General features: G+C 34.3%; 1 protein-coding gene across 1 annotated transcript in view; it reads left to right on the forward strand.

Moving 5' to 3' along the window:
- Positions 1-202: 202 nt before the first annotated feature.
- Positions 203-20,167, forward strand: part of LOC107187100 — a 42,418-nt gene continuing 22,453 nt past the window's right edge. Inside the window, exon 1 of the mRNA XM_015575107.1 lies at positions 203-583. The gene's annotated coding sequence lies outside the window, so the exon portion shown is untranslated. The remainder of the gene's footprint in view (positions 584-20,167) is intronic.

Consider the following 20,167-nt stretch of genomic DNA (forward strand, 5'->3'; position numbering starts at 1 on the left):
TATAGACTCTATGCAAATGTTGAAAACAAGCATACCACACAAAAGACTGTATCCCATTATTGTAAAGATACGTTATTAAAAAAATGATTACACGAAACAATTTTCTCCCATCAGTATCTACCCCAGTACAAACATCAGTATCGTTCTCCTCTGATCACTGCACACGCAGCACGCAGTTATTCTTAAATCTTTGGTCTAGTCAGGCCTGGTCAAGGAGTCGTCCCGAGGGAGTTTTGGTCTGGATATCCGCTAGATGGCACGACGACGGCCACCTGTTTACCTGAATTTTTACCTGAACGGCTCGCAATATCAGGGACCGACCCAGTCGACCAATGGCGATGTCGACCCTGGGCCCCACTCGCCCTCTTCTCCTGCCTCGTATCACTTGCCGCCTGGCTCGACTGCAACAGGCTACGTAGTTCAGAAATTCGTCGGCCGTAAGCACGAAACCGATTTCTAGCGTCAGCTTTCGTGAGCTGTTTTCAGCGGAATTGCGTCGCCGCCGCGTAGTAGTGCACGGGAACGTTAATGTGCCTGGGGTTCCTCGTGGAGTTACACGAACACGCCTGAAGAACGACATCAGGTGAGCAATATCACGAACGGGTCGTTTATTACGTACATTTACTATTGTTATGCCGCGATCGGAGGCCCCGACGATCGTTCGTCCATCGAATCGGCTGTTAAACAAGGAGGAAGTTCTCCAGCGGTACGCCAACTAAGGACATTCCGATCGGTCGTCCCGTGCTGGAGGACGTTCGGTATTTGTAGACGTGTTTGTTCAGCCTCCAACTCTCGTCTAAATAGATACTGATTTCATCTCCAGAACGATCTGCATGCGTATTTTCTATTACGGTCATACAACTACTGGTGTTTTGTACTAATAATATTTCAAATTCACGGAAAGTAAAACTATCATTCTAGGGGCTTTCTGTAATTCTTCTCGCTATTAATTAATGTAATTTAATATTCTTTTCAGTGTTTTATTTTATATGATTATTTTCTTAATCACGTAGCCAATGCGCTTTAAACTAATTATTTAGCTGTTGAGTTTAAAGAAATTATGGTGTGTAAATACTGACACCGTGGTAATTATAATATATAATTTGTTTACGATCGGAATCATGAAGTTTTGAGAGCCGTCTGGTGAGTTCAACGACATTAAGAATTTGAGACGCGATTGGTTGACGTATCAACCACGCATTGTATGCATGAACGGTGTTCTTTGACGCTTATTAAACATTTATTTTGATTGTTAAATTCTTCCGGATCCTCCGCGAGGAAAGCCACAATCATATCGAATGAGAATATGGCGCGTTGGCTCATCGATGAAATATTTCAGTCTACCTTGTTGACGTCTTTCAAATACATTTTCCATCGCGATAAAGGAATTCTTTTGTTCTTCAACGTAAATGACATCGATTTCAACGAGGTATACAAGCTATATCGATTAAATTTCAAATTACTTCATGATTTGATATAATACACAAAGAGTAATATGCATTTGACTGACTAAAAATCGGTTAGTTTCATTTTTAAATATCTTATTTCGCAGTAAACACATTCTTAAAATGAACACTAACTTTTAAGAAGATTCTTAAGTATTACTTATACTAATGGTTAAATAAAAACTGTCGATCCGAACGAAACAACAGATTTTCAAAATAAAGTGATCTTTGACGTAGTTGTTTACTAAAAGAGTTGTATGCACCAAAGTTAACACAATGTTGACTCGACATATTTGAACAAGAATTTATTTTCAGTCTGCCACTTTTACGTCACGGTCATATAGTATGTAATTACTAAAGCCATCAATTTTATTTATAGGAACATTTAGTACGGTAACGCATGTTCCGATCATTCCTTAACAATTACCAAACCATTTAACAGTTTTGTTTCGCTTGAAACAGATGTAGCTTTTTACTTCGTCTCATTAATGCAACTTAATCGTGTGTAATACAAATATGACCGGTGCACAAGGGTCTAGATTCAAAAGATGACAACGTCACTGCGGTTCACACAGTGCACTTACAAAATTACGCAAAAGATAAAATTAATGGTCAATGAACAGTTTGAAATGAATGGGAACGAACAGTTGAAACAGTTCAACTTGAAACGTAATATTACTATAGATACAGATCCATGGTTATTCTCGTATACCTTTACACACTTATCAGCACTCACAGATTAACTTGCATTTTTGCGTCCTCATTGGCGCCGACTGACTGCGAAACAATGCCGCCGATAACAAACGTGAAAGGAAAGAAAACTCATTATATGCATCGGTCTGAGCGGTTTCATTACGTCAAGAATAGAAATTGTTAAAGTTTTCGTGAATATTTACTTAACAAATCGTTTGGGAGTCTGATGTCATGTTTACAATGTTACCGATTTAGCAAAATAGTAATATTAACAATACGTTTTAAATTCGCATACGGAGTTTCGATACTAATTTATCATACAATTTACTGGGAATTGTTTGTTTCGCTATTTTTTCGCTAAATGAGTTGCTAAAAAGTAATATGTAATTAACTGGTCGTGTAAATTTAGTGAAAGGTTATTTCTTGCCGTATGAATTGGCTATGCAGTTTGTATACATGTAGACAGTTGATCTGACGACATAAAAATAATTAATATAAACATAACTAAACATGAATAATTTTTGTTTCTTAAATTCCTCTGACAACAATCAACATTTGGTAACTGGTTCTCAAAATATCTATGTATATTCTTACATTTCCCATCACTTGTTGATTAACTAATAAGAAATAAATGGCAGACTGCCATTCGTATCTATAGAGTAGTACAATTCCGATGTTATTTAGCACAATTGATTTTAATTCTATAAAATCTAACCTTTATCATGCTATAAAAACACTCGAAACATTCTATACATTTTGGAATTAAGGGTGAGATAATTGTGACCTTGATTTGGAGTTCTAAAGTTGAAAAATGTATGGATGTGTCCCAAAACGGGCTTCAAATACTATTTTGTACGAAAAACTCTCAATCGATAAATAATTATAACACTTTTAATTATAGGGTGCGATAATACTAAATTTTTGTCCAACAAAAAATTATCTAAATACCATCTAAATCAGTTTCAAAAACATATTAAGGCGCCTTCATTTATCACACGAAGTGTTTACCACATTTGATTCACTGTTGATAAAGTGTTTCTAAGTAGCCAATTAAAGTTGACCCACCCACGCCTCGCATTTGAACTATCTTTCAATTGAATAATTGTTACACTGCGATGAACGAATGTTCACATTAGTGGATAAACGTGTCAGTAAAGAAATTAAATACAAGAACCTATTCATTTCTGGAGAGTAACATGGTAATTATTTTTAACCGTTTTTGGACAACTTATTAAATTGTTAGTGCTAGAAGTCAATATGAAAAAAAAATTTAACACTGACAGTCTTTAGGAGAAATTATGTCGGTCAGTTAATAAATAATTAATCATCATGTAAACGATACTCAATTATCCAAGCTTTTAATAGTTATTTAAATTAAAAAGGACATTAGAAGCACCGCTATTTTCACCAATATTTGATAAAATGATTTTTGTTGATTTGCCGTATTTATATAGTCCGAGCGAATAAAAGTTATCTTACACACCTATTTGATAATAACTCATATTGCTAGCTACCAAAGTCTATCGAAACATGATTGTTTTCTATGTAACTGTAGATACGTATGAAATATACAAAAGAATTAAAAATTATAGTTACACATATATGTTATACGATTAATTAATATAATTCGTAAAATATCAATTCATTTCGGGTTGTTCAAATAGAAAAATGTGGGTAAAGAGAAACACTGAAATGTTTTTCAAAACGATTCTTAATAGGCGTGAGACTATTTTTAGAACCATAGCATCAAAAATAGGTTTCTATTACTCATAGTCAACCTATACATATGTAATATGCAGTATGCTGGTTTAAGTGTATACATACACTCTATTACTTCTTTGGCGGCAATCTGGTGACTGGAAAAATGTGAAAAGGAAAGGAGAGGGAGCGTTTCGTCCTGGGCCTGCTAGTGGACTCGTCAGTAAGGCTAGATAGCTAGCAAACCCTGCCTTAGGTTACGGTTACACTGGACGCGTATTCGGACGACTAGCCCGTCGTCCGAACACGGCTAGTGATGGGTCTCAGTTAGGTATATCGATACGCACGACCGAATCAAACGCCTCTAAATCCACGGGAGCGGTTATACTGCACGCGTAAAACGCGTAACGCACGGGAAATCACCGACACATCACTTCAACCGTTATATTTTGGTTATTTTTCAACATAGGGCTCTGATTTAATGCTCATTATAAAGCTGAAGGAATGTTGTTTTCAAGTATGTGCACAAAACTTTAAAAACCACTACTAATACTAAATTAATAGAAAAAAAAACAAATACTCCTCTTTTGCAGCAAAAAATTAACTACATACAAAATACCAAGTTGAATAGCAAAAACGACTATGTACATCAATATGAAAAATGACTATATTAATGTAACCATCAATCTAAGGAATAATGTTAAGTAAATAATGAAATGGTTAATAAGGTAAATAGTTATTTTTCATATTGATGTACATAGCCGTTTTTGCTATTCAACTTGGTACTTTGTATGTAGTTAATTTTTTGTTGCAAAAGAGGAGTGTTTTTTTTCTATTAATTTAGTATTAGTAGTGGTTTTTAAAATTTTGTGTATAAACTTGAAAACAATATTCCTTCAGCTTTATAATGAGCGTTAATTCAGAGCCCTATGTTGAAAAATAACTAAAATATAACGGTTGAAGTGATGTCGTGTCGGCAATTTCCCGTGCGTTTTGACGCTCGTGTACGACGAATGCGTGCGACATCGGACGACCGATACGCGTGCAGAATAACCGCTCCCATGGATTTAGAGGCGTTTGATTCGGTCGTGCGTATCATCGATATACCTAATCTAGACCCATCACTTAGCTGTATGCGGACGACGGGCTAGTTGTCCGAATACGCGTCCAGTGTAATCGTAACCTTAGGCGCGGGGATATACGATGGTCTGTTAAGGGGGGAGACTCCTTTGGGGCCAACTCCGAATCGATCGAAGCGCTGTAGTAAATAAGCGGACGCCAGCGGAAACACAAAATCGATATTTGGGACAGCTTGATAATACGACATCTAGCGGCAGTACCCACAAATAAATTTTGTTCCGCGTTACCATCAAGCTGGGATTGTGTATTTCCTACGCGAAGACAGTGTTGCCGGACAGTATCTTTTTTCTGACGCTGTTGCCTCATGTCCCGCATGCAATTCTACCCGTGAGGAGAACGATGGAATAGCTACGGCCTACGGCTCGTGGCGAGATTTCGATTCTCGCCGAACGTCCAAGGCCAGCGACCGACCCATCGGCATACAATGTAAACAGACGTAGATGAGATAAGGAATGACGCACGAATGAAAATTTAAACTTTTACAATTTGCAATATATTTTAATGAAAATGTCATGAATGAATTGAAGAAATTCTCCCGATTAAAATGCGTCCAAATTCGAGTGTAATTGGACAATTGTTACTCATACGTAATGTTGCGGATGAAAATGATATATTATTGAAAATAATCCGAATGATGTCGTATTTGGACTCATTTCCACCGACAGAATCTCCTCAGTTCATTCGTGACACTTTAATGAATGTATACTGAAAACTATAAAAGATTAAATTTGCATTCATGCGTTTCATTCCTTATCTGTTTACATTGTATTTCGATCGTCAGTCGCTGGCCTCTCGCCCGGCGCTCAACAGCCCACTTATTCCTGCTGGCCAAAGTTAGTCGAAGGAACAGTCAAGCGACAATGTTCTTTAGCTAACGATGAGCTGAGGCAGACAAAAAAGTTTAAAAAGCCGCAAATCGATGTGATTCATATTGCACTATCCAAAATTCTATGCTGCTTATTTATTCACGGTATATTACAGTCTAGTCTGTATATACGAACTAAAATATGATTTGCAATATGAAACTGCCCGCGCGAGAGCGGGTACGTCAGCTAGTTATCCATAAAATGATTTGAATGTTTATGAGAAGTTAAAGATTAGTCTAGATAATTAAGTTTTAATGATTTAATTGTAATTAGTTGTTTCACAATGTACAGGGAAATGTTTGACAAAACACGCACAAAAATAGTAACAGACACTTTTTTCAACTTTTTTATCTTAGCCTATAATGAACATTCGAAATATGCCTCTTGTAGACTTATATATCTAAGAAAAAGAAAAGTGAAGCTGCGATGTTACAGTTTCCTTATTGCCATGACTAAGTATATCATTACTATCTATGTATATATATCAATAATACTGCTTAATAACAATAGTGAAATCGAAAGCTGGTTTTATGACCATTCTAGTCGACGTTCAACGAAACAGTATTCCTGTCTCTTCGTTTTCGATCGACACCCGATGGTGACTTTCAGAGTGACCTAGGTCAGGCCACCATTATCGGGCCCAGTCATAACAAAATTCGTCGGTCAAAGCAAAGAAGCTACGAGCACCGAAGTAGTAAAAAATCTTCAGGTTTATAAGTCGAAAGTACGAGTTTTTTAGTTTTGTAACTTATTTGTAACTCTAACTTGTAAGTCTAACCACTTTTAATAGTTTGTAACTTATACCCTGCAATTTTCAGCGTGTATGTATCTTAATTAAGTGTATAAGAGGTATTTGTTAAATTTTCACTATAGGATCAGAAAAAAAATGAAAAAAGAACTTCTTAATATTTTTACTATTTTCTTCGCTATTCCAACAATTGTAATGTTTTCGAAATAACGAAAACATGTCATCTAATAAGTTAATCCTTCTAGCTTCTCAAAAAAACTCAAGTCGTTTGGTCCAATTTTTAAAACAAAATACGTACTGGAACAGGTGCAGACGCAGCGAAGATGATACGCTAAGTACGCATGCGACAGCAATCAGTTGTTAGTACAAAATCTATCTCCGCTGGGCGACGAATGAAAGATTGACAGAGCGTATGCGATTAATTGTGTTCCTTTTGTGTCTCTTTTATGAAATATTTGTGTAAGTATATAACACCTGCGTCAATTATGTCAATAAAAAATAAATAAATATCATTTCCAACAAGAGATTTGTATAGTATTCCATGTTTTTCGTATGTGGAATACCCGGAATATATATTGTGCCATTTTTACAATTTGTTTCTCGAGAATATCATGTCAAGTATCTCGTATGTAATTTCATTAATTAAAAAAATAAGCATCATTGCAAGTACGAATAAGAAGGTTCATCCTTGCACACATTAGTACGTATTGTTTAATTCTCGGATTTCTTTCCCTCGCGTCGTTCTTTTCCTACGTTCCGCGAGAATCGAAATCTCGCCACGAGCCGTAGGCCGTAGCTGTTCCATCGTTCTCCTGACGGGCAGAATTGTCGAATGGCAACAGCGTAACAAAACAATCGATACGATCCACCACGTGTTGCGAGGTTACATTTACCGACTCCCTCTGTTTTATCGATGCTCGTGGTAACGCAGGCCAAAGTGACTGACAAATACCATAAACGCCTCTATCGGAGAATCCTTGAACTATACCACTGTTTATTTCTGCGTCTGGACGTATGAAATCGTAGGAACCAACTTGTGCCTTTCAGAAGTGATAAAGTGACTCAAATCGAATTTCCACGATAGTGTGATAGTAGTGTACAGGGTGGTCTGGTCTGCGTTTGACGAGAAAACCATTAAATCGTGAGATATTTGACAAAATGTGACTTGTGCAGCCATCTTGTGTGTTTTCATCGGCGTCTGTCACAATCGCACACTTTCTAAAATTCTAATTCTTTCAATTAGAATGTGTTTATTGGCGTTTATACGGACCAGACCACCCTGTAGGGAAGTCTACCCGTGAGTTCTATACCAGTGAAAAGTGTATTTGTGCAATTGTCGAGCGTATTAACATAGTAATAATAAAAATATATACAGTGGGTCACAAAATTATTCGCTCACTCGCTAATGTGGCAAAGATGAACGAAATAATCAGGCAACACAGGGTACTTTTCAATTTTTTATTTGGATATACATAGCTTAAAGTTTAATTTAATAGAATCGTAAAAAAAATTGCGAAATTTTCATTTATAATTACAGAAAAATGAGTTTTAAGAAATCTTTACGTTTTTTCACGTCATAAAATTATTCGCTCAGGCCACGAAATCCACTGAAACAAATGCAATCTACAAACTCAGAGGGGCATTTGTTTCTGATTGTTGCTGGAAAGAGTCAGTATAACGTAAACAAACGCTCAGTAAGGATTTATTTTCATTTATTTCTTTGATTTTCAAGAATTCGTTACAATGGGTAGAAAAAGTAAAGAAACTAGTCTAGATATTAGGGAAATTATAATTTTTCATTGGAAAAGTGGAAAATCCATCAGACAAATTGGAAATATCGTTTGTAAAAGTTATTCAACAGTACGTTATATTATAAAACGGTACGAAGAAGAAGGACGAATAATAAACAAAGCTGGCCGTGGTAGGAAAAAGATATTGAATTCCTCAGAAGAGCGTTTTGTTGTGAGAAAAGTTCAAGAAAATCCGAAAATAAGTGCTCCCAGAATCAATACAAGTTTGAAAAATTTTAGTGAAAAAGAAGTTTCTGATGAAACGGTACGAAGAGTGTTGCGAAAGAACGGGTACAACAGCCGCGTAGCAAGAAGAAAGCCTTACGTAAGCGAAATTAATAGGAAGAAAAGAACAGAATTCGCCAAAAAATACATCTCAAAGCCCCCTGAATTTTGGCACAATGTAATATTTTGTGATGAAAGTAAATTTAATATTTGGGGCTCTGACGGTCATCAAAAAGTTTGGCGAAGATCAAACGCGGAGATGGATCCCAAGAACCTGTGTAGCACAGTCAAGCACGGAGGTGGTCATGTGATGGTTTGGGGTTGCATTAGCTATCACGGTGTTGGAAAATTGCAAATGATTGAGGCTACCATGGATAAAGTAATGTACATGGATATTCTAAAAAAAAATTTGAAGCAGAGTGCGGAAGTAATGGGGATTTCAGAAGTGTTTCACTTCTATCAAGATAACGACCCTAAACATAAATCGAGATTGGTACAAGAATGGTTATTATATAATTGTCCAAAAATAATGCAAACTCCGCCTCAATCTCCCGACTTAAATCCCATCGAGATGGTATGGAACATGCTGGATACTAAAATACGTAGTAGACATTCAATTACCAACAAGAAAGACTTACAAAACAGATTACAGGAGGAATGGCTAAAAATGGACAATAATTATTTGGAAACATTAGTAGCATCAATGCCAAAAAGACTTGCAGAAGTAATAAGACAAAAAGGATATCCCACTAAATATTAATATTGTCATAATAGTAATTAAAACAAAATGAGCGAATAATTTTGTGACGTGAAAAAACGTAAAGATTTCTTAAAACTCATTATTCTGTAATTATAAATGAAAATTTCGCAATTTTTTTTTACGATTCTATTAAATTAAACTTTAAGCTATGTATATCCAAATAAAAAATTGAAAAGTACCCTGTGTTGCCTGATTATTTCGTTCATCTTTGCCACATTAGCGAGTGAGCGAATAATTTTGTGACCCACTGTAGTTCCATTTAAAAAAAGTACATTGTTATTTAAAACTCTGTAAATTGCAGTTAAAAGGAAAATTGAAATATTGTATTAAGTTTACTTTATAAAATCAAACGAGTGAGTAAATTCTAAATTATTTGAAGAAGCATATTTGAATAATTTATGCAACATTTCGTAATTGCATTGTAGTCTTTATCAATATTCGATATTCTATTCTTTACTTTAACGGAATATATTACATATTTGTGATATATACAGTGTTCTGTGACAAGAAATAAGAATTGTTAAACAGCAGGAAATTGAAAAAAGTATTATACATACCTACATCTAATGTTTAAAGTGAAATCGAGTTAAGAGCCGATATTTCTATTTCCTTTGTAATTCACTTTCTGCGCTAAATTATTTTATAAATACTTACGTAAACCACATTCTCTGTACAGTATTTTACGAGAGTTAGTCTTTTATCTCAAATTGTCCAAGTATCATTTTAAAACGATCGCTCGAATCTCAAACAATTGAATTCGCTTTCAACGCGATCGAAAACGAAAACTTTAGTGTCATTGTGCAATCTATTCCGTGCTCATAATTTATGCGATTTCTTTTACGTTTTGAGCAAGTAGAAGCTCTCGTGTGTGTTCGTAAAAGTGAAAATAGAATGTTTGAATGCAGTATGCAAAAGATGAACCATGAAAAATATAAACGATTCCAACGACATACATGTACTATTGAAACATCACCGTTAACCGTGACTTCGCTTGATCGCAGTACACAAGCATTAATATTAATATAAGACGGAAATATTTTTACGTAAGCCGCGCGTGTATTCTGTCATCACCATTATAAATCCATGATGTTGTACAGGGTGTTAACGAATTAGCGATTTAACCTTACGAGCATGAATTTCAGTTACTTTGAAGTGAATCACAAACAGTCGTTATTATTTCAAGTAATGTTGTTATATTTTATTGTTAATATTATTGTAAAATAAAACCCTGATGTCTGCAGGTGTGTGGTAACTGGAATGTTTATTTTACAGAATGAACCTGTTTTTAAGTTGATAAATTTATAATGTTTTTCTCCTTATGTTAATACATTATATATGTCTAAAATTTGCATTTGCTATTTTATACATTGAGAAAGATCTAATATAAAGGTAAACAGTATGCAGTATGAGTATTATTGTTCAAGATAAAGAAAATGAATATCAGCTGTACAAGTATAAACGTTGGAGCATCAGTTATTAAATTATGACATCATTTGCTTTATTTTTTTTAAAATGGAATATTTTTATAGTTTATATAGATTTCCGCTTTAAAAAAATGTAAAATTAGAATAGAAATTTAAATGAGACTTCGAGTTGAATATGAGCGACTTTTTATAAAATTTTCAATCATAATTAATGCAAATGTATATTGTATAAGAGGTTATTAACTAATATTACGTTTTCTGCATTACTCTTGTTCCTTGTTTTTACTTTGAAGTTACTTATTAATAGATAATCATTTGCGAAGAAGAGGAAGGTATCACTTAGAACTTACTGTCGTTACAATAGAATTGAATATGCGATGACAGACTAATCTTATAATCAATTTTATCAATATTGTCTCAGTACACGTGAAATACTATGGTTATTATCATCATCAAGGGGAGGGGAGAGTTCTTCCAATCGTATTTTGAGAATTTAATTTATCGATATTCTTATTTAAATTCCTTACATATTCAATTATTCTATTTTACTCTATTTTATAATAAATATTCTAGAACATTTAACCCTCGGTTGTCATGCTGGGTCGAAATGACTAGAAATTTAACTTGGAATTGAAGTATGTTGAGGCATCATATTGGAGATGGTACTATTGGCGCTATACAGTAGTAATTTTGGGTATCCTAAAAAATCTTTTTTGGAATTATGAAGAATTTTGTTTAAACATGATGATTATGTAGTTTAAATCAGCAGCGGTGGGCAAAGTTGGCTCCCGGGAACTAAAACTTGTCCCCACCATCGTCCACCGTTACCATGGAGTGACAGAGACAAGAGTCTGTGCTTCTTTGTTTCTACGAAGGCACACGGTGCGAAAGAAAGGTTGGAAGGGGAAACAGGCACGTAAGGTGCTCCTACGCTGCTCAGCGCTGGTTTAAACGGTAATTTTTTATAATGAAAATGTATTCTACAATGTTCAATATTCACATATCTCAGAATTTTTGCGACTTAATTTAATAAACAGTTTTTAAACAGCAGCTGACTAAAAAATGGCTTGGGTCGAATCGACCCAGCGTAACAACTACGTTCGAAAAAGAGGCGTGATAACCGTGAGTTACCTTTATAACGATTATGTACTCAAAGTTTCTACGAAAAGATGAAAAACCAAAATATCAGGTTAGAATAGTACAATTAAAGCCATTTTAAAACAGTTACAGAATAATCGTTTATTTATAAAAGAAAGTTCGATTGAACGATGTCTGTGTTTCCAATCGCTGCAAGTTTACGTGTGCCGAAATTAGTTGAAAAAGATGCACTTACTTACCTTGATACAATCAGCTAGCCCCCTGGCACTTTACCTCGTATCGTCCACGACAATGGAGCCGACGGAATGCTTTCCGGCTCCTCTAATAATATTTCACATCCTTGCCTCGGTTCGTTTCGTTACGCAATGGCAAGGTCAGTGTCCATTCGAATGGTCTATTTTTGTACGAGAGATGCTCGGAAACGCGGTTCAAGCTTCTGCATCGGTGTGAGCGATTATGAAAACGGGGTGGAGCGCACGGTATGACGGTCAAGGTATGACTATCATCAAACGGAGACACTATTGGCAACAATGCAACCTCTGACTTTTCGAAGTGTACCTCGGTAGTTAACACATCAATCACCGAGTTGATTTTGATGACCTTTCCACTTTCGCCACGTGATGCTACTGAGTAATGCGATAGTTGTTTGCAAAATTTTGAAAGAACTATTCAGAAGAAAATGCAAAACGAATTGGAAGGGAAAGTACTAGAAATATGACTGCCAAAGTAATAATTAGACTGCCGAAGTTTATGCAAATTCACAAATTCAAATACTAATATCTAAAAATTAAAAAGAAGCAGAATTTTGAAATCTCTATTAGAATACGCTGTAGTGAACGCAAAATAATATTAAACTAAATGCTTAAATATCCACAGTCTACATAGTAATAATATTTTATAAAAATTGTGAAGGAAGGTCCTCCCTTTATTTGAGATCTGTGTGTCGGCTTGAACGGAAACTTTACTGTTGGTCACTGGTGATTGACATGGCAAAAGGAAAAACATTTTTTTAAAATTACACTACACTGCTCGAAATTTCCATAAAGCCACTGCGGTTTTCGATGAAATCGTACAATACTTTTATAATAATGATTATTTTGTGAGCGATATCGTTTTGGGGTTCATCAAAGAAAACATATTCATTATCAGCAATATTAGAAACATTATTTATTTGAAGAAAATATGAGAAAACATAATATAACACAAAATAAAATGTGAAATGTCTATAATGCCATATCTTTTTTTAAATAAATAAACTCTAAATGAACAATAGTTTCTTTCTTATCTCTAGATTAGTAGTCAGTACAATTACCATTTCTCTGAATTACTTGAAAAATTCGACTCGGCATTGATAGAATTAAAGTTCGAAGTACTTCCTCATCAATGGATACCCACGCTTCAGAAACTGCCTTTGATAGGTCGTTCATAGAATTGTATTGTTTACAATTTCCATAAACCTTCCTTGCGAGTATTCCCTATAGATTTTCTATGGGGTTCAGGTCCAGACAACAGGTTAGCCACTTCAAAACTTTAATATCTTTTTGACTAAACCACTGCTTGGTACCATGTGACATATGAACTGCAACATTGTCGTGTTGAAAACTGAAGTTGTCATTGTCAATTTCTTCGGTGAATGGTATCAAAATTAATTTCAATAATTTTAGGAGAAATACGACAAAAGGGGTGTTTTATTATCGAATGTAAATGCAGCCCACACCATTAACGTACCACCACAAAAATTACGACTCATTGCAATATTTTTTTGTTCTGATAAATCATGCCAGTAGAATTTATAACCATCCGGTCCATCCAAATTAAACTTCTTTTCATCTGAAAAGATAACATTTTGCCATTCATTACTCCATGACATGTGTACTTTTCCAAATTCAAGACGAGCCTCTTTGTGATGTGGCTTTAGACTTGGTTTTTGCAGCATTTTCGACCATCGGAACCGCTTCGAAGTTTTTAATACTTGTTGGACACGTCTCGTGGATACTGGCAACTTAAGATCACTGCGAAATTGTGATGCACTTTTCGATTCTTTGGCTGCACATCTCATAAGTAACGAACGTTGCCTCTTCGGCATTTTCTGGTTTCCTCCTTTAGGGTGGTTCTTACCATAAGTTTCACTATTGCACGATTAGAACAACCCATTTCCTTGTAAGCATCAATCGATGCGGTTTCTTCGCTTGTTAATAAGTTTCCTCGCGGCATTTTGATAAAACTGAATTTAAATATAATAAGTATACGGTTTCTATAAATTAAAAGATTAATTTGAACAATAATACTTACATTTGAACTGGTTTGATCACGGTCTGTAGTAGCTACTCGTACGGAATTTACACAGAAACTAAGTGGCTTTATAGAAATTTCTCATTTTATTTTGTGTTATATTATGTTTTTTCATATTTTCTTCAAATAAATAATGTTTCTAATGTTGCTGATAATGAATATGTTTTCTTTGATGAACCCCAAAACGATATCGCTCACAAAATAATCATTATTATAGAAGTATTGTACGATTTCATCGAAAACCGCAGTGGCTTTATGGAAGTGCATTCGAGCAGTGTATTCAGTTTTCTAGAATCATAAAGATACCATGATTCAGTTATACACGTTAAAAATTGCTTTCTGCGCAGCAGTGAATTTTAGGTTATGCACAGTATCCGATCGAAAATCTTGATTAGCTGTCCGTTGAATAATAATTACACTTGACGCACAAAGCTAGTGGTGGAGATAATGCATCCGTCTGTAAAACACTAATACAGTATAAAGGGAACGGTTTTATTTATGAGGTTACAATAATTTCAGATATTCAATACTTATGCATTATGGAGGTTACGAAACGATTTCTAAACCCCCGATGGACACGTCCTGGTCTGAGATCGGTCAAAATCGGCCTATTCTCTCTACTCCATAATTTCATTCCCGTTCCCGATGCCTCCACACAAAATCAGAAACGATCGCTCCCAGCCCCTGAATGAATAAATACCGAGTGGAAGAGCCGGTTCGCCAGATGCTTCGATTATCTCTCTCTCTCTCCCCACCCCTCCCCCCCTCCCTTTACTTTTTCTCCGAGCTAAGAATACGATCATTGTGGAAAGCAGAATTTTTCGTGCGATGTATATTTTGAAAATTATGCCTCATTTCCTTCATTGGTAAACAATGTCATTGATAAGTAGGATTACGTTGAGTCGCATGATATGGCTCCCAACGAACGGAAGAGTTAGATTATCTTGGGTTTAATTTATAATTTTTAATGATTATATTTTAAGTACATTTACAAATATATATTTGGAATGCAACATTTCTAATGTCATCGTGTTCCGATAGTTATCTATAATATATGCGATAGTTCACGGTAGTAATACGAATAGTTATTTACACCTGAAATCAGATTTCTTTATTGTAATGCTAATCAACGTTTTATGTTTCGTGAATTTGTTTCAAATAATCTGTATATTTTTGTATCTTTCCTAGAAGACGAGATGTGATTAATAGTGGTAACAATACTTGATAATCGAACGATCCAAACCCTTACTGTTTGACTGACTGGTGAAACGCTCGATATGTAAAGAGATGACGAATAAGTGACGCATACACTATTCCCAATGTTTTTATGTATGAATACTTTGTCATACAATTGTCTTCTTTAAATGCTTACAATTGATTACTGGTATTGGTACAAAGTACGCGAGAATCGTGCTTATCAATCATTCAACGTATGGGTAGCATTGTGAACGAAGAACAAAGTGTAATAATTGTCATAAAAGAATACGTTAAAAATTATATTTCTCTATTGCAACTGCCATTTCTTCAGTCTACATTGAATTTCAGTGTAAAAAAATAAAAGAAAATGGAAAACAAACTCGTTGATGCAGATTTCCTTGAGCCATAGTGACTAGCCATTGCATTTGCTTACAAAAAAGAACTACTTAGAAGAAAATACGTACAAATTTATCGAAACATACAGTGACCTACAATTTTCGATTTCTTAACACCATTTGCCTGTAAAGAGACGGGTTTGCTAAACTTGCGCTGACGTGACTTCTTCGTAATTCTTTTCAATGTTAAAAAATAAATCTTGAAAAACACTGCAAAATATCATGCTTACGAACCTTGCGTTCACACTATGTAAAATATTAAATAAGCATTCATGGTTGCAAATCCCTTTTCTAATTTTAAACGGTTTATTTTGGAGAAAGTAAACTCTTTGAACTGATACGTTGTAAGTTTGTATACACATCACATATTATATCTGAACTACTGATTGGTAAACGAGTTTTCTCTCTGTCAATTTCTGTATGTATTCACAGTTGTAATATAACATTACAGAATAAAGTGAGTCCACACTTAAGTCATTATTCATTAAACAAATGCCTCTTTCCAAATTATGTAAGTAACTTACATTAGCGTAACAGATTTTCTCTTTGTAAGGAATTTACAATGTTTATTGAGTTTACAAGTATCGGTAATATGTTAGTGGATACGAGCATGTGACAAATGGAAAAGGCCATCTGAAATTATATCCTTGATCAAACGGTATTTATAGTCAACGCTCAGTGAAATCTCGTATCGATCGTCTGCATGGAGTACAATACTTGGATACCTAATCGTACGGTATCTTCTCCCCTTGATCATGTCATGAATCTTGAAAGGTCAGCGACGTGAATCAATTTCTGTCAGCGGCACGAAAAAATTGAAAACCGATCGGGTAGAACAGTGTTACAATCTTAAACTTCAAAGTTTTGACAAAGTTCCTCTATTTATGATTCTGTTATTACAGTACAACATTTAGTAGGAAGCAATTAATAGTTACATATGTGAACAGCATTGTTTCAAAATCGTATCGAAAAAAATTAATGGTATTAGTAAATTAGATATATGGGTTTTCTTTCTATATTTTTCATCATTATTCCTTTCTGTGTGTTTTAATTGATATCGGAATTCGTTGAATAGTTGAAAAGTTTGATATAATCATAATGAAGAAATTAGAAATTTACGTGAATTACGCGTTCATATTCTGACACCTGAATGTATAATTCCAAAAAAATTTTAAACGCTAAATTGAAAGACAGTCTCTTAACAAAATCATACGATTGCACCACGTAGAACTTCATTTTAAAAAATCAAGAAATTCTGTCAAATTTCTTACAAAGACACTTTCAATTTCTGACATCCTGAATACTAAACATTTCAAAACGTGTTCATTATTTCGTTAAAATTAGTTACAAAAAAAAAGGCATTTTTGATCACTAAGGAACCTCAGTTAAGATTCATACAGATCAGTTTTATAGAATCACTTCGATGAACCAATGTAATTTCTTTTTTTGCAGAACATATATTAGATTCAGTGTGTCGCGTTACCACGAAAGTAAATTTTTCCGAAGAACAGTGTAGTATATACATATGTATGTACATACTACAATCGTGCGACTGGCAAAATCCTGATACGTATGCAAAAACGTGAATTGCATGTTGAAGCGCGCGTGTTGGAGTTTCAAAGACGAGATACAAAGGCGCAAAGCAATGGTGTAGTGTCAGACAAAAGTAAATATGTTATCAGCACATATACGAGATAAAAGAGGTTGATAAGAGGAAACGATAAACAAATCTATGTACGTTATATGATAAAATGAAGGTGCTAGTGTACACTAGCGAAAGGGTTACTTACACGAAACTGAAAATATACAATTTCCGTGGTGTAAAACGCGATGTCGGCACGTAAATAGAAAGAAATCGACGAAATAAAAATCTCCTTTAATTTTTCTTGCACCGTGATAAGAACAGAAAGATACAAGGTTTTATTACAAATTATATTAATGATATAACTCATGAACTGCTAATTAATCAAAAGAGTTAGAGTAGCTTCTGTTGGCGGTCCTGTTCGGCTAATGACAAGTAAAGCCGTGTACTCACCAAGCGAACGAGCATTCTCACTCAGTGCTCGTTTGGTGTGTACCGTTGAGCGCGCATTGCTCGCTCGCGTTCGCTGAATGATCCGACTCGTGCCGGTACATCAAAAGAAAGACGTGTTCGCGCTCGCCTGGTGTAGTCGATTATTATTTATTGCATTCGATTGCTCTGGCTGGGAACGTTCTATTCCGTGTGAAATGAAAATGGAATGGTGTAATCAAAACATTATTAAACTCATAGAGCAGGCATGTCAAACTCATATGATATTACGGGCCACATGATCTATTTTGTATTAAGTTGGGGGCCGCATGTTTTCAATGTTGAAAAAATTAATAAAATACGATTTTTAGAATGATTATATTATGTATTATGTATTTATTAGACTCAATGTCAAGCTCAATGTATTGTATATTATACATACATAGTCGTTTTATATTTCATGTTATTTTTTAAACTTAAACTATAAATATTTTATATTTTTTATAAAAAACAAAAATAAAAGTTATAATAAGAAATAAACAAAATCACAGTTTAATATTACTTTTGAGAAGATATTTGACATCGTTTTTCACAAAGTAAGTCATCAAAATTTCGTTGAATATATTGAGCTGATGCAATTTTTAAAATTGATGATAAATGTTGATCGGTTAATCTTGACCTTTCTGAATTTTTACTATTTTTCATTAAAGAAAATAGTTGCTCGCATAAAGAAGTGCTTCCGAACATAGCCATTATACGCGTAACAAACGATAACATTTTAGGAAACCGATCTACAGATAAATATGTATAAAAATCTGGAATTCCAACTTCCATACATTTTTGCTTCAGCAAAGAATCACATTGGATTTCAATTAATTCCATTTGTAAGTTTTCATCAACAATTTCAATATCGATAGATAGAGGTGAAGTAAAAAGACGAAATTGTAATTCACAGCTTTTAAAATCAGAAAATCTTCGATCGAATTCCGTTTCTAACCATTTAATTTGGTGAGCATATTCTGTAAATTTTAATTTAGGTGATTTAATCAATAGATATTGACAGCTTTCAAAGTAAGACAAGTTTTCTTTTTCTATTTGTTTTCGCCAAAGTAATAATTTTTGTTTGAAAGCGTTAATATTATCAAATAGCGTTGTAACAACATGATTTTTGCCTTGAAGCTTAAGATTAAGTTGATTAAGATGACTTGTAATATCAACTGAGAAAGCCAGGTCCTTTATCCATTGTCCATCTTTTAATTCAGCACATTCATAATTTTCTGTTTCCAAGAAAATTATGATTTCGTCCAGCAATTTGAAGAATCGCTTTATCGGTGTATTCACATTCTATATCTTCCAGAAATGAAGCAAATTGACGATGATTAAGTCCACGTGCTCGAATATAATTTACAATTTTGGTGACTATTTTTAAAACATGTCCGATATTTAAAACTTTGGAGCACAGTACTTGCTGGTGAATAATACAATGAAAATGTTCAAAATTATTATTACCATGCTGTTTGCATGTTTCTTTTAATCTTGCAACAACTCCTTTAGTAATACCGGTCATGGTAGGTGCACCATCAGTTGCAAGACAAACGAACTTTTCCAATGGTAACTTATACTTCTTCAAAACTTCCATAAGTGCATCAAAAATATCAGCTCCAGTGGTTGTATTATGCATAGGAATGATTTCCAAAAGTTCTTCACTTATTTTTAAATTGACATCGCATCCGCGAATAAAAACGGCCAGCTGAGCGATATTTCGAATATCTGTACTTTCATCAATTGCAATAGAGTAGGCTTGAAATGTTGATATTGTTGTATTATGCTGATTTCTCAAATTCTCGGCTATTTCATCAATTCTGCTGGCTACAGTATTTCGACTTAAACTTACACTTTTAAATTTCTTTATTTGTGCTGGACATAATACTTCCGCCGCTTTAATTAAGCATTCACTAATAAATTCCCCTTCCGTAAATGGTTTCGATCTGCTTGCGATTAAATGTGATAATATGTAACTAACTTTTACAGCAGCTGTATTGTCTTCAACACATTTCGTGAATACACTTTGTTGTTTTTGAAGAATTGATTTCAATTCCGACAATTTGTCTTCACGAAGTTTTGCAACGTATTGGTCATAGTTTGTTTTATGATTTGTGTCATAGTGCCTTTTAAGATTATATTCCTTAGCAACTGAAATAGAGTTTTTACATATCAGGCATAATATTTTATTCTTGTTTTGGACACAAAAATATTGCAGTTCCCATTTTTCTTGAAAATTACGATGTTCCTCTTCAATTGATCTTTTCTTACTCATTGTTCTTGAAGTTCGATTATATTTTTATTAAATAACTTTTTAGTTTAATATGAATAAAAACCAAAATC

The sequence above is a fragment of the Dufourea novaeangliae genome, unplaced genomic scaffold, assembly GCF_001272555.1.
Source record: "Dufourea novaeangliae isolate 0120121106 unplaced genomic scaffold, ASM127255v1 scaffold106, whole genome shotgun sequence".
Lineage (NCBI taxonomy): Eukaryota > Metazoa > Arthropoda > Insecta > Hymenoptera > Halictidae > Dufourea > Dufourea novaeangliae.